Here is a 13,485-nt window from a genome sequence, read left to right on the forward strand (position 1 = left end):
GACCAAAACTCAGAAAGAGTATGTAAACTCATGTTTGAATGTTAATCTTTCTAGCTAGCCAAGAAGCCTTGTTGAATGTCACTCATCTTGGTTCCCTGTCACTAAAAGCTTTGCTCCATTATTCAATTATTTCTTCAAAGTGCTGATTGTCCAGGGAAGTATTTCCTCCCAACAGCATGTAAAAATCTTAAAATAACCCTTCCCCTTTAAGAAAGCCTCAGAAGCTCCAGAGACAGGAAGTCTAGGCTGTCTGCCAAGAATGTAATAAGGGTGGAAAAAAACAAATGGAGATTGCTTCTAACTACCGGTTTTCTGAACTACTTAGAAAGTTAACAAGGGGTTCTATAGAACCGGATACAATCGGTAGAATCCCACCCCTGCAAAGTAGGCAGGCAGATTGAGTTGCTCACAAAATCACAGTTTCATTCAGAGATCTATCTTTCTGCCATCAGTTAGCTGAGTCTGTCACATAAAATTTGCTTGCAAGCAAACTCATAAAATTTGAGATCAAACAGATTCCTAACCAACTTAACTGACAACTTTGTCATCCAAAAACTAGAGGAGGGAACTAGAGGAAAAACTATACTGGACCTAATTATTACTAGTAGAGAAGAAATGATAGAGGGAGTTGAAGTTGCCAGAACCTTTGGCAAGAGTGACCATGTCATGCTAGAATTCAATATTACTTAAGGAATATTCCAATATTACTTAAGAAAAAAATCCTTTTCAATTTTTAAAATTTCTTTTTTTCAATTTTTCAATTCCTTGTTCCAATTTTAAGTCTTCTTCTTTTCAACTCTTAAATATCATTTTAATTTTTTTTTCAATTTTTAAATCTTTTTCAATTTTTAAATCCTTTTTCCAATTTTTTAAATAAAATTTGCTTTTCAATTTCTCTTTTCAACTAAACATTTAAAAAACAGTTTACTTATTTTAATTCTTTAGAAATGTTTAAATTCTTAATGATCTAAGACAGTGGCTGGGGAGGCATGTCCGGTTGGTCATGTGACTGGGTGGGGTGACATCACTAATCACACCCAGCCCTGCTTCCTGGTCACTAGCCTCAAAGGCAGAGGTAGGATTCAGCTGGTTGGGGCTAAACCCAACACTGGCTGTCCCTGCCCCCACCCATTTTTTCAGACTGTTGTTTGGCCATTTTAGGGGCCATTTTCAAGCCATTTTTCAGGCCTTTTTCGGGCTGTTGCAAAAAAAGAGATTACAAATTAACAATTGTAGTGTGTTAGAAACCCATTGTATGTGTGAAGTCTTCATCACTGACAAAGAGTAGGGAAATGAGCTTTACATTATCTTATTATTAAATTCATTTATTATTAAAATTAATCGATGCCCATCTCACAGTTTGAGGCAACTCTGAGTGTCTTGTCTTGTTCTAATGTTCATAGCAACACTGACAATACCCATTTTTTACATGTCAAATGCTTCTGATAATTCTAACATAATGCATTTTGAAAAATGAGACACTTTCTATTGGATATTTTTTCCTCATGTTATGGTAGCAAAATAGAGAGGTTTGTCCCTCTTCTGTGTTATCAGTGTGGACAGTGTGGCAAAATGGCAGCTGCTTCCCCAAGTCCACTGCATGATCCAGGGATGAATCCAGGGCCGACTGAAAATGGTGGCTGCTTCCAGGACACAGTCATGAGGCCCAAGGATGTGTGTCGTTCCCTCCCTCCACAACATGAGGACCAGAGATCTTCCAAAGGTAAGGAGGAGGAGGGTATGAGGCCTGGTGGGATGGTAGTCAGGGCTGAGGACTGGCAGCTTGAGAATTTGTGCTGACTATAAATGTTCCATAAACAACTATTTGCATATTAGCGCATATCCAGTCCGAGTTATCTAGCACCTGCTACATTCTTTTGAGTCAGGAACCATTTTTGCGAAACTAGACATGTCCCAAGCTTATCAACAGCTCCCTGTTGATGACACAGCCACTGAACTACAAACTATTGTAACTCACAGGGACGCTTTCAGGTGTAGGCACCTCCAGTTTGGAGTCAGTGTGACCCCAGGAATTTTTCTCCATCATTGATGGAGAGGCTTTTTCAAGGATTACTTGGCATAATACCTTATTTTGATGACATTTTAATTTCTGCCTCTGACAAACCTCAGTTAATACAAAGAGCCCTAGGTGTCCTCGAGTGCTTCAGGAAGGCAGGCCTCAAATTGAAAAAAGAGAAGTGCACTATAGCCACACCACAGGTTGAATTTCTGGGCTACAAAGTTGATGCCTCTGGCATTCATCCAATTGAATCTAAAGTACATGCAATTCATGATGCGCCCATACCATCTAACAAGACTGAACTTCAGTCTTTCTTGGGACTCCTTAACTTTTATGCCTCATTTTTGCCCCATAAGGCTTCCATTGCAGAACTTCTGCATAGACTTCTGGACAAACAATCCTCTTAGCAGGGATCCCCAACCTTTTCGACGCCGCGGCCCGGTTCCGGCATCAGCTGGGTGCCGCAGCCTGGTACCGGCGTCAACTGGGCGCCGCCATCTTTTGACGGCGCACCGGACCGAAGCACTTTTTCGTCAAAAGATGCGGCGCCAGCGCTCCGGTGAGCTTTTTCGGGTAGAAATGGCTTTCTACCCGAAAAGCTCACGAAGTAGCGCCGCCATCTTTTGATGAAAAGTGCTTCCGGTGACCTTTCTACCCGGAAAAGCTCACCGGAAGCACTTTTTACCAAAAAGATGGCGGCGCCCAGCAACCAGCGGCCCGGTAAGGCTTGTTCCGCGTTCGGTACCGTCCGCGGACCGGCGGTTGGTGACCCCTGCTCTTAGCATTGGGGACCTAAGGAAGCCTATGCTTTTAAAGCAGTCAAATCATTGCTCACATCTGATGCTGTCCTGATTCAATTCAACAAAAATTTGCCTTTAGTCTTAGTAGTAGACGCCTCACCTTTTGGCATAGGAGCCGTTTTAAGTCACAGACTGCCCAATGGTTTTGAGGCACCTATTGCCTTTTTCTCCAGGACATTATCTCCAGCAGAATGCAACTACAGTCAACTTGACAAAGAGGCTTTGGCTGCAGTTGCCTCGGTAAAAAAGTTCCACAAATTTCTCTATGGACACCACTTTGAGTTAATTACAGACCATAAGCCTCTTTTGGATCTTCTATCCGGCAACAGACAAACGCCTCAGTTTTTGTCTCCAAGAATGACCAGGTGGACATTATTTCTGGCTGCATATTCTTATACGCTGACACATCAAGCAGGCAAACACCTCAGCCACGCAGATGCTCTCAGTCGCTGTCCTCTTCCTACTCCAGTGGAGAATCCTGTACCAACCAATGCTGTGTTCCTGATCAACGACCTCAAACTTCCCATCACTGCTTCTGATATCACTGCCCACTCTGCCAAGGACAAGGTAATTTCCCAAGTCCTTGACTGGGTGGGAAGGGGGTGGCCTAAAGCCCCTTATTCACCTGAATTCTTGCCTTTTAAAATCCGTCAGCAATAATTGTCTTCCTTGCAGGGCTGCCTGCTTTGGGGAGCCAGGGTAGTTATTCTTCCCCAGTTACAGAGCCCAGTCTTGGAAGTTCTTCAAGAGGGTCATCCTGGCCTTGTGAGGATGAAGGCTTTAGCCCGCAATTATGTGTGGTGGCCTGGCATGGATGCTCAGATCACCAGCTGCGTAAACGCTTGCCAGCCATGCCAGGTCACCAGAACATCTCTACCCGCAGCCACTCCAGGAAGATGGGGAACATGCAGGGGCCTCATGGTCCAGGCTGCATATTGATTTGGCTGGCCCTTTCCATGGGCAAACATTTCTAGTGGTGGTTGACTCCTTTTCATAATGGGTTGAACTAGCCTTAATGCCCACCACAACTTCTGAAGCTGCCTCTAAGGTCCTGCTGCAAATGTTTGCTACCCATGGTCTTCCTGACACCATCGTGTCAGATAATGGCCCGCAGTTCACATCCTGTGAATTCAAGGTTTTCCTGGTTAACCAGGGAATCAGGCATGCCCTAACAGCCCTTTTCCACCCAGCCAGTAATGGTATGGCTGAGAGAGCAACTAGGTCTGCCAAAGATGCCCTGGAAAGGCTTGGGCCTGAAGATTGGCACTCCAGACTTGCTAAGTACCTTCTAATCCAGCACATGACCCCCTGTGCCACCACAAATAGGTCCCCAGCTGAACTCCTTATGGGCCGCTCTCTGAGGACCACCTTAGACAGACTCCATCCAAATTATGCCCCAGTCACACCTCTAGGCTCCAATAGCCAGGCTAGGAATTTTGCTGAAAACGACCAGGTTTATGCTAGAAACTATGCTGGACATCCTTTGTGGATGGCAGGTCAAATTGTGGCAGTAACCAGCCCTAAGTCTTATAGGGTCCAGTTGCAAGACAGTCGCATTTGGCGCCGCCATGTTGATCAATTAAGGGGGCGTTGGAGTACTTCCATAGGTGGCCCTCCGGATGTTTTTGCTGCAACCAGACGACCGGCGCCCGAAGAAGCCCACCGTGGACCCGACAGTGACGCGAATCAACCTAGGCAGTCGACGATTCTGCACCCTGAGCCATCTGAAGCCGAGATGCCTGCTCCATCATCGCCAGAGACTTTCCGCCAAGCAGAGGAGTCCCATTCTGCAGCAGCACTGCCGGAGCCGAGAAGATCTGACCGACTGCGCAAGCGCCCGAGTTATTTGAAGGACTACTCATGCTCCATTCGGGGAGAAAGGATTATTGTGTTCTGAGAGGACTGAGCTGAAGTTTTCACTCCGGTCCGTGCTTCCAGCGGGAACGTGGACCGCTCCTATTGGCTGACGCCATTTGACAGCTGACTGTAAAAGGGAGCTGTCAAACGGCATCAGCTGTTGCCTGCCAGCTGGCTGCCCTGTGAGCGCAGCAGTCACGGCAACCCTTTATTGTTAAAATAAAGTTACAGCTGAAGTTGCTTTCGTGTTGCCTCTATCATTCTGCCGCTTACACTACAGTAGGCCACAACCTACTTCTTGGTAAGCTAGAAAAATGTGGAATAGACAGCATCACCAACAGATAGATTTGTAACTGGCTGACCATATTCTCAATGAATAGTCCTTAATGGTACCACATCCACATGGAGGGAAGTAAGCAGTCGGATATCACAAGGTTCTGCCTTAAGCCCAGTAATCTTCAATATCTTCATAAATGACTTAGATGAGGCTATAGAAGAACTCATCCACTGGCAGGAATAGCCAACACCCCGGAAAACAAGCTCAGGATCCAAAAAAGATCTTGATAGACTTGAATAATGGGCCCTATCCAACAAAATGAAGTTTAATGTGGAGAAAAGCAAAGTTTTACACCTAGGTGGGACAAAACCAAAGGCACAAGTACAGATTAGGCAAAACCTGGCTCCAAAATAGTAACTGTGAGAGGGACCTTGGAGTCTTAGTGGACAATAACTTAAACATGAGTCAGCAGTGTGCAGCCACCAAAAAAGCTAATACAATTCTTGGTTATAGAAACAGAAGCATAGAATCGGAATCACGTGATGTATTAGTACCACTTTATAAAGCCTTGGTAACACCATACCTGGAATACTGCATCCAGTTTTAATCACCACATTACAAAGACGAAGTTGAGACTTTGGAAAAAGTGCAAAGAACAGCAACTAAGGTGATTAAAAGCCTGGAGCCTAAAAATTATGGAGAATGGTTGGAGCATTTGGGTTTAGCTAGACTAGAGAAAACAAAAACAAGATAGCAGTATTCTAGTATTTGAGAGTCTGCAATAAAGAAGAGGGGATCAATTTATTTTCCAAAGCACCAGAGGGCAGGACAAGAAACAATGGATGGAAACTAATCAAAGAGAGAAGCAACCTGGAATTCAGGAGAAACTTCCTAACAGTGAGGACAATTAACCAATAGAATAGCTTGCCTTTAGACATTGTGGATGTGACATGCTTTTAATCATAGATTTTAAGAATATGTTTTTCCTGCCTCAGTATAAAATCTTGTTTTTCTCCACAATATATTTCATATTGTTGGATAGGACCCATTGTTCAAGTCTCTCAAGATCTTTTTGGATCCTAAGCTGGTCTTCTGAGGTGTTGCTATTCCTGCCAGCTTAGTGTCATCTGCAAATCTGATGAGTTTCCCTTCTATTCCCCCATCTAAGTCATGTATGAAGATACTGAAGAGTCCTGGGCCTAAGACAGAACCCTGTGGCAAATCACTGCTTACCTCCCTTTGTGTAGATGTAGTAGCATTAAGGACTACTTGTTTAGTATGGTTTGTCAGCCAGTTAGAAATCCATCTGTTGGTGATGCTGTTTTTCCCACATTTTTCTAGCTTATCAAAGATAGGTTGCAGTCTATTTTATCGTATGCTTTGCTGAAGTCTACGTATACTATGTCCACACCATTTCTCTGGTGGTCTAATTTAGTCACCTTGTCAAAGAATGAAATAAGAAGTTTTGCATGATCTGTTTTTAACAAATCCATGCTGGCTTTTAATTAAAACTTTATTTGTTTCTAGACACTCACTGATCTGCTTTTTATTATTTTTTTCCAGTATCTTCCTGGGTATTAATGTTAGACTTGTTGGCTTGTAATTTCCTGGGTCTGGTTTTCTTTCTTTCTTTTTTTTAAAGATGGGAACTACATCAGCTCTTTTCCAATCCACAGTTAATACCCCAGTGTATCCCAGGATTTTTGAAAGATATGGTACAATGGTTCTGAGATAACATCTACCAGCTCCCTCAGAACTCCGATGTTCCAAGAATCAGGTCCTGGTGATTTATATTCACCGAACTCATCAAATTTGAGATGACACCAAGCTGGCAGGAACATCAAACACCCCAGAAGATAGGGTTAAGATACAGAAGAATCTCAGCAAACTTGAACACTGGGCCCTATTTAACACAATGAAACTCAATGGAGGGGGAAAAAAACCAAGGTTTTACACTTAAGCAAGAGAAACCAAATGTACAGGTACAGAATAGGTGGAACCTGGCAGTATCTATGAGAGGGAACATTGAATCCCAGTGGACAATCATTTAAATGTGAGCTAGCAGGGTGTTGCAGTGGCCAAAAAAGCCAATGCAATCTTAGGCTCTATTAACAGAGGGATACAGTCAAGATCAAGTGAAGTGCTAGTACCAATTTATAATGCTTTGGTAAGGCCACACTTGGAGTTCTGCAACCTGTTTTGGTCACCAAGAATTAAAAAGATGTTGAGACTCCATAAAGAGCCCATGGAAGAGCAGCAAGGAGGATTAGGGGGCTGGAGGCTGAAGTAAGTAAAGAGCAGTGGCAGGAACTGGGAATGGCTAGTCTAGTGAGGAGGAGAACTAGGGGAGACATGATAGCGGTGTTCCAATAATTGAGGGGTTGCCACAAAGAAGAGGGGGTCAACCTATTCTCCAAAGCAGCCAAAGGCAGGACAAATGGATGGAAACTAACGAGAAGTTAGAGAAGCAACCTAGAACTAAGAAGAAATTTCCTGACACCCAGAACAAACCAGTGGAACTGTTTGCCTTCAGAAGTTGTGGGTGCTCCATCACTGGAGGCTTTGAAACAGAGACTGGACAGCCATTTCTCTGAAATGATGTTGGCTCTCCTGCTCGATCAGGGGGTTGGAATAGATGACCTCCAGGGATCCTTCCAACGACGTTCCTCTGTAACACTCCTCTAGTGATGGAGAAACAGCCTGAACTTAAAAGAGGTTTTTTAAATCTTCTCACCAGAAGGAAAACTGCAGCCACCGGTGGGCTTAAATTTGGGGAGGGAAGGAATCTGCAGCAGCAGCAGCAGCTGACACGCTTCAGCCCAGTTGCTTCTCTGCTTCCAGGCCGTGGAGGGAACCGAACAGCCCGACTTGCTCCCGGACTCTCCTCCCACCTGATGCCTCCAACTCACCTGCCAGCTGCTGCTTCCATCCTGGGAAGATCAGAAAAGCCGCTCTGCACACCACCTTCCTCCCATGAGTCATCCGGAAAAGGAAGTTCCTCTTCCTATCCTTTCTAGCAATACAATACTTGATGGTTTTAACTCTTTAAACTCAACCACAGAGCCCGCCTACTGTACTGTCAACTTTTAGGCACAGATTTTGTCCTCTTGACTTCCATCTCCGGATAGGAAACGCCTCTAGCTAAGGCGTCTGCAAGGTGTTTTCACGGATTAAATGCTATCAAGATGTTTTGACTTCTAGCAACCGACCTTTGCAACTGAGCCAAGTGAAATAGTGAAATGTGAAGTGGTGGAATTCAATTTTTTTTACTACTGGTTATGTGGGCGTGGCTTCGTGGTTATGTGACTGAGTGGGTGTGGCTTGGTGGGCATGTGACTGGGTGGGCATGGCCAACTCAATGTCACTCACATCAAGGGGTGCCTCACCTGGCCCCACCCTTACATTCCTTGTCACCCAGCCTCAACTTACCTATAGTTCTGTAAAAATGTTGTTCACCTTTTTTGACTTTATTATCTGCATACTATAGATGTACTTTCATGGACCACTGAAAGGAGGAAATGGCTCGCATGCTTTGCCCAAGAGTGTGATAGGCAACAGGCTTTTAAGGGGCAGCCAGAAAGAAGGGGGGGGCAATGTATTTTCCAAAGAAGCAGAATGCAAACAAGAAGCAATGGATGGAAACTGAACAGAGAGAAGCAACCTAAAACTAAGGAGAAACTTCCTGACAGTGAGAACAATTAACCAGTGGAACTGCCTGCCTCCAGAAGTTCTGGGTGCTCAATCACTGGAAGTTTTTAAGAAAAGACTGGACAGCCATTTCTCTGAAATGGTATAGGGTTCACCCCAAGATCCCTTCTAAGTATTATTCTTACACCTTTCCCAGGATTTCTACTCAGAGTTTGGCTTCCTCAGTTTTGTGGCCTGATCTGGGGGTTGGACTAGAAGACCTCTTAGGTCCCTTTCAACTCTTGTTAAACACATGTGTATTTTATGCTCTGGACTATTGACACTGAATGCATGTAAACCCTGAAAAATATGTGGTATCCCTGGGCAAAAGAAAGGCAGAAAAATCACTATGTGTAGGGACAGTGTAAAATATTAACACATGATAAATAGTGGAACAATTAAAAATAATAGCACAGTTTTCTCTCTCTCTGTCTTCCTATTTTCTTTCTTTCTTTCTCATTCTTTCTCTCTTTCTTTCTTTGTTTTTGTCTTTATTTCTCTCCCTCTTTCTTTTTCTTTCTTTCTTTCTTTCTTTCTTTCTTTCTTTCTTTCTTTCTTTCTTTCTTTCTTTCTTTCTTTCTTTCTCTCTCTCTCTCTCTCTCTTTCTTTCTTTCTTTCTTTCTTTCTTTCTCTCTCTCTCTCTCTCTCTCTCTCTCTCTCTCTCTCTCTCTCACACACACACACACACACACACACACACACAGAGAGCACTTAACAGACAAGCATTTTGGAAGCAGCTCCTTTAAATTTCTCCAAGGTTGGAGTGGATTTCCCCACTCCCTGTCAGCCCGCACTCCTTCTCACTCTAGACACTTTAACTCACAAGCGGAAAGCGATACTTGCAGCATCCATGGGGAATCCTTGGAGAAGTTTTTAAAGGACCTCCTTCCAAAATGCATTTCTTTTACATTGCAAAAGTGCTCCAGGGATCGATTTACCCCCACCTCCTCGGACAGACCGCACTCTTTCTCATTCCAGGCACTTTTAACTCATGAGGGGAAAGCGATACTTGCAGTGTCCATGCCTTTCTTCTCCCCCCCCCCCCCAGAAAGAGGACATGGGGAACGGAAAGCTAGGAGAGCGATCGCAAGTGAGCAACCGGGTGACCGGGTTGGGGGCGTGGCCAGCCAGGGGTCACTACCCGTTCAGCGACCCATGCCAAATAACTGCTACCGGTTCATGCGAACCGGTTGAATACCACTTCTGAATGTGATGCTACCTAACCTTAAAAAGATTAGCTATGTGCTCAGCCCTAAAACAATAAGAATAAGCTTTCTTGGGGGTGTCTCTCATTGGAGATCAAAGCCTCTCTACCCCTTTATGACTTATTTAATGTGGCTCCCAAGGATTTAGGACATGGCAAAACCATCAGGAGAGATGCTCCAGGGGAGCCAGCTTCACTCCTGCTGGCCAGGGCTGCCTCCAAGAGCAACCAGCATGAAGTTTGATTCCTGAAGGAGGAAATTGCATAACAACTGCTAAATGTTAAATGCCATGTGTAAATTCTGTAAATTTACTTGCAGGGAGGTCTCCATTAGGTCACAGATATAGGATAGAGGAAATTATACAGCAGGGCCTAGAAAACGGGGGCTAAGAAAGGGGACAATTGTCAATATATAGTAGAAGAAATATTTGGAATGGAATGGAATGGAATAACAGGGTTGGAAGGTATTCTAGACCTTGGAGGTCTTCTAGTCCAACCCCCTGCTTAAAAAGCAAACCCTGCCAGGTTTGTGGCAACCCCTGAGATACCAGAACACTGCTATCATGTCACCCCTGGTCCTTCTTTTCATTAAACTATGTCTTTTCATGACTTTTAATGACATAATGTCATGCCCCCATCAGAATTGGAATCTGAGGGGGAAGACGAACAGCTGACAGAGAGCAGGAGAGTGGCTTCCTTGGCTGTGGAGGAAACTGGGGAAGGGCAAAGTCAGGCTGGGCAGAGCAGGGAAGAGGTAAAACAAGGGAGAGAGGGTTCAGAAGAACACCAAGGCCCACCCCCTCCTCATCCTAGGGCACGCAGGGAAGAATGCAGAAGAGAGCAATGTGGGTTGCATGGCTTATGAGGGAGGAAAAGGCCCCGATTCCTTCACAAGGCACACCTGGGAATGGAGTTTAAAGGAGAGGCAGTTGGGAGGGGCGTTTGGGAGGAACAAATGCTGAATTCATCTAGTGTTGTGAGTTTAGCCTGCATTCCTAGAATTCCTCCTTTCTGTGTGAATTATTGCCAGGCTGGAATTATTGGACTTGTTATCTTGCCCTTCTGGATTGATTGATTGCAGTCTTTCTGCTTACAGCATTTGGACTGGAGTATCTGCAGTCAGAGGCTGTTGTAGGTTCATGGGAGAGCTTTTCTTCAGGCCGGAGAGTAACAGGGACACTGGGGGCAAAGTTGGAGCAAATACGGATTCATACCTATTTTCTGGCTGTGTTGCCTTTGTGCCCCGCCCCAGGTCACAATACCCAATTCCAGCAACCCTTCTTTATGTTTTAGCCTCCATCCTGTGATCATCTCTGTTGCTCTTCTCTGCACTCTTTCTAGAGTCTCAACATCTTTTTTACATTGTGGTGACCAAAACTGGATGCAGTATTCCAAGTGTGGCCTTACCAAGGCTTTATAAAGTGGTATTAACACTTCACGTGATCCTGATTCTATCCCTGATAATGCAGCCTAGAACTGCAGTGAATTTTTTGTCAGTGCTTGTCACACTGCTGGCTCATATTTAAATGATTGTCTACTACAGGCCTGTCAAACTGGCAGTGGGTGGGCCGGATGTGTCACGTGTAAGCCATGCTCACCCCGACTCCACAAAGGCAAAAAATAGTCACAATGCATCATGATATGTCATGTGATGCAATCAAGTTTGATACCCGTAGTCTAAGATCCCTCTCACAGTTTCTAAATGTATTTTAAATGTATTTCTACAGTACATTTTTAAAGAAAGGGAAAAAAAGAATATCCCATCAAAACACATGGCTGACTGATCATCAGGCTAACTTTATTACAAGGACATTACAATTTACAATTTACAACCACAGCTGAACCACAACTGAACTGAACAATTCAGGCCAAAATTTATGTTGCTCAGTGAGAAATTGATTAAGTAATTTTTGCCGCATTTTATGACTTCTTGCCACGTTTGTTAACTGAATCACTGAAGTTGTTAAATTAGTAACATGGTTGCTAAGTGAATCCGGATTCCTCATTGACTTTGCTTGTCAGAAGATCAGAAAAGGGGATCACATGACTCCAGGACACTGCAACTGTCATAAATGTGAGTCAACTGTCAAGCATCCGAATGTAAATCAGATGACCATGGGGATGCTGCAATGGTCAAAAGTGTGAAAAATGGTCTGAGTTGAGGACTATCTGTATTTTATTGATTCCCCTTTCATTCAGGAATCCAAGATGGCATACAAAGCATTTCCTGGGTAGCATGCTGTAATTTACAGGGTAAATGTCCCCCAGACAGCCTCTCTACTTACTGAGATACAGTTTTTGCCTCTCAATAATCCATAATGTCTCGCCTCTGCCAACTCCTTGCAGGACATGGCTAACTTGCTGCAGGGACAACTTTCTGTGAGAGTGAGTGTGTGGGCACATTGTGTAGGCTTCATGGGCTGTTTATGGATGTGTAGGCTGGTGAGCAAACCAATTGGCAAAGGGCATGAAGTATGCAGGCAGGTGAGTGGTAGATCAGATCGCAGGGGTGCTGGGTGGGTGAGCAAATTGGTGGGCAGAGTCCCCGTGTGTGCAGGCATGTGACAAAGCAGGTGGGCAGAGCGTGCTGGGTTGGTGAGAGGATTGGCCACGTCACTATCCGCAGCAGCAGCTGGAGACGTAGCCGCTCATATACCTGCCGGCCAGCTGGTGCTCAGATGGAGAATTAGCGAGAGTCATGGCAGGGCAGTTCCCAGCGCACCTCTGATACAACATTGGTGATGCAGGCGTTACCCCTATTGCTACCAATGTATTGGGCTCTGGCAAAGGGGGGCAGGGTCAGCCACGTTGAGCAGGGTGATGCCAGCTGTGAGATCAGGATTGTCGCATCAGAGGAAAGCAAACCAGCAAAATAGTAGGGCAAACAAGAAAAGGGATGCTTTGTGAGGGAAATAAACAGAAGAGATAAGCAAGGGTAGAAGCATGCCAATCTCCCGTCAGCTTAATATAATTTCCACTTCAGATTGTGGCCAGCACTATTTCCCTCTCTCTAGAACAGGGGTGTCCAACCTTTCACCTTCCCTGCGGTGGCGGCAGTGGCGGGCAGAAGCAGCAGCGGTGGCAGCGGTGGCGGGCAGAAGCAGCAGCGGTGGTGGCGGCGGCAACAGCAGGTGGTGGGGCGGGACTTTGGGCTGCGGCTGCCCGCCTTTTCTGTTGCTCGCCTCGCCCTGCCTCGCGCCTACCTCTCCTCCTACAAATGCAGCAGCGGTGGCGGCGGGGCAGAAGCAGCAGCGGCGCGGGGGGGCAGAAGCAGCAGCAGCGGCGGCGGGGCAGAAGCAGCAGCTGTGGTGGCAGCGGCAACAGCAGGAGGTGGCAGGGCGGGACTTTTGGGCTGCGGCTGCCCGCCTTTTCTGTTGCTCGCCTCGCCCCACCTCGCGCCTGCCTCTCCTCCTCCTCCTCGCTGGATCTTTCATGAAGATTGGGGTGGGCATTGGGCCGCATTATGAGGCGACCTGGGCGCATGCGGCCCGTGGGCCGTGGGTTGGACAAGCCTGCTCTAGAACATTCCCTCTCTATAGAACAATCACACACCACATAGTTCATTTTTGAGCTGGCAAAAATTTAGCTTGATGTTATTTATGAAAATGTGTAAAATATGATTTAACTAGCAAAATGGTCT

General features: G+C 45.4%; 4 protein-coding genes across 11 annotated transcripts in view; 1 reads left to right on the plus strand and 3 right to left on the minus strand.

The window, feature by feature from the left end:
• LOC113428439 (uncharacterized) overlaps nt 1–13,485 on the minus strand; it is a 196,611-nt gene that overhangs the window by 156,777 nt on the left and 26,349 nt on the right. The window contains exon 1 of one of the 2 annotated variants that reach the window (XM_087953156.1): nt 7,864–7,931. The exons of the other annotated variant lie outside the window; for it this stretch is intronic. The gene's annotated coding sequence lies outside the window, so the exon portion shown is untranslated. Of the gene's footprint in view, nt 1–7,863; nt 7,932–13,485 lie in introns of those variants that run through there. 2 annotated transcript variants of the gene reach the window in all.
• LOC113431375 (uncharacterized) overlaps nt 1–13,485 on the minus strand; it is a 161,216-nt gene that overhangs the window by 121,377 nt on the left and 26,354 nt on the right. Inside the window, exon 1 of one of the 2 annotated variants that reach the window (XM_087953070.1) lies at nt 7,864–7,956. The exons of the other annotated variant lie outside the window; for it this stretch is intronic. The gene's annotated coding sequence lies outside the window, so the exon portion shown is untranslated. Of the gene's footprint in view, nt 1–7,863; nt 7,957–13,485 lie in introns of those variants that run through there. 2 annotated transcript variants of the gene reach the window in all.
• The window catches only part of LOC113431412 (uncharacterized), a 170,464-nt gene that overhangs the window by 41,119 nt on the left and 115,860 nt on the right, over nt 1–13,485 (plus strand). The window lies entirely within an intron of this gene.
• Nucleotides 1–13,485, minus strand: part of LOC113426492 (uncharacterized) — an 807,865-nt gene that overhangs the window by 11,847 nt on the left and 782,533 nt on the right. The window contains exon 1 of one of the 6 annotated variants that reach the window (XM_087953085.1): nt 7,864–7,939. The exons of 3 other annotated variants lie outside the window; for them this stretch is intronic. The gene's annotated coding sequence lies outside the window, so the exon portion shown is untranslated. Of the gene's footprint in view, nt 1–7,688; nt 7,948–13,485 lie in introns of those variants that run through there. 2 more of the 6 variants (XM_087953081.1, XM_087953083.1) reach the window with 2 other exon arrangements.

Source organism: Notechis scutatus, chromosome 2 (assembly GCF_049901735.1).
Source record: "Notechis scutatus isolate UNSWTSFEM ecotype Mainland chromosome 2, rNotScu1.2, whole genome shotgun sequence".
In the NCBI taxonomy this organism is placed as follows: domain Eukaryota; kingdom Metazoa; phylum Chordata; class Lepidosauria; order Squamata; family Elapidae; genus Notechis; species Notechis scutatus.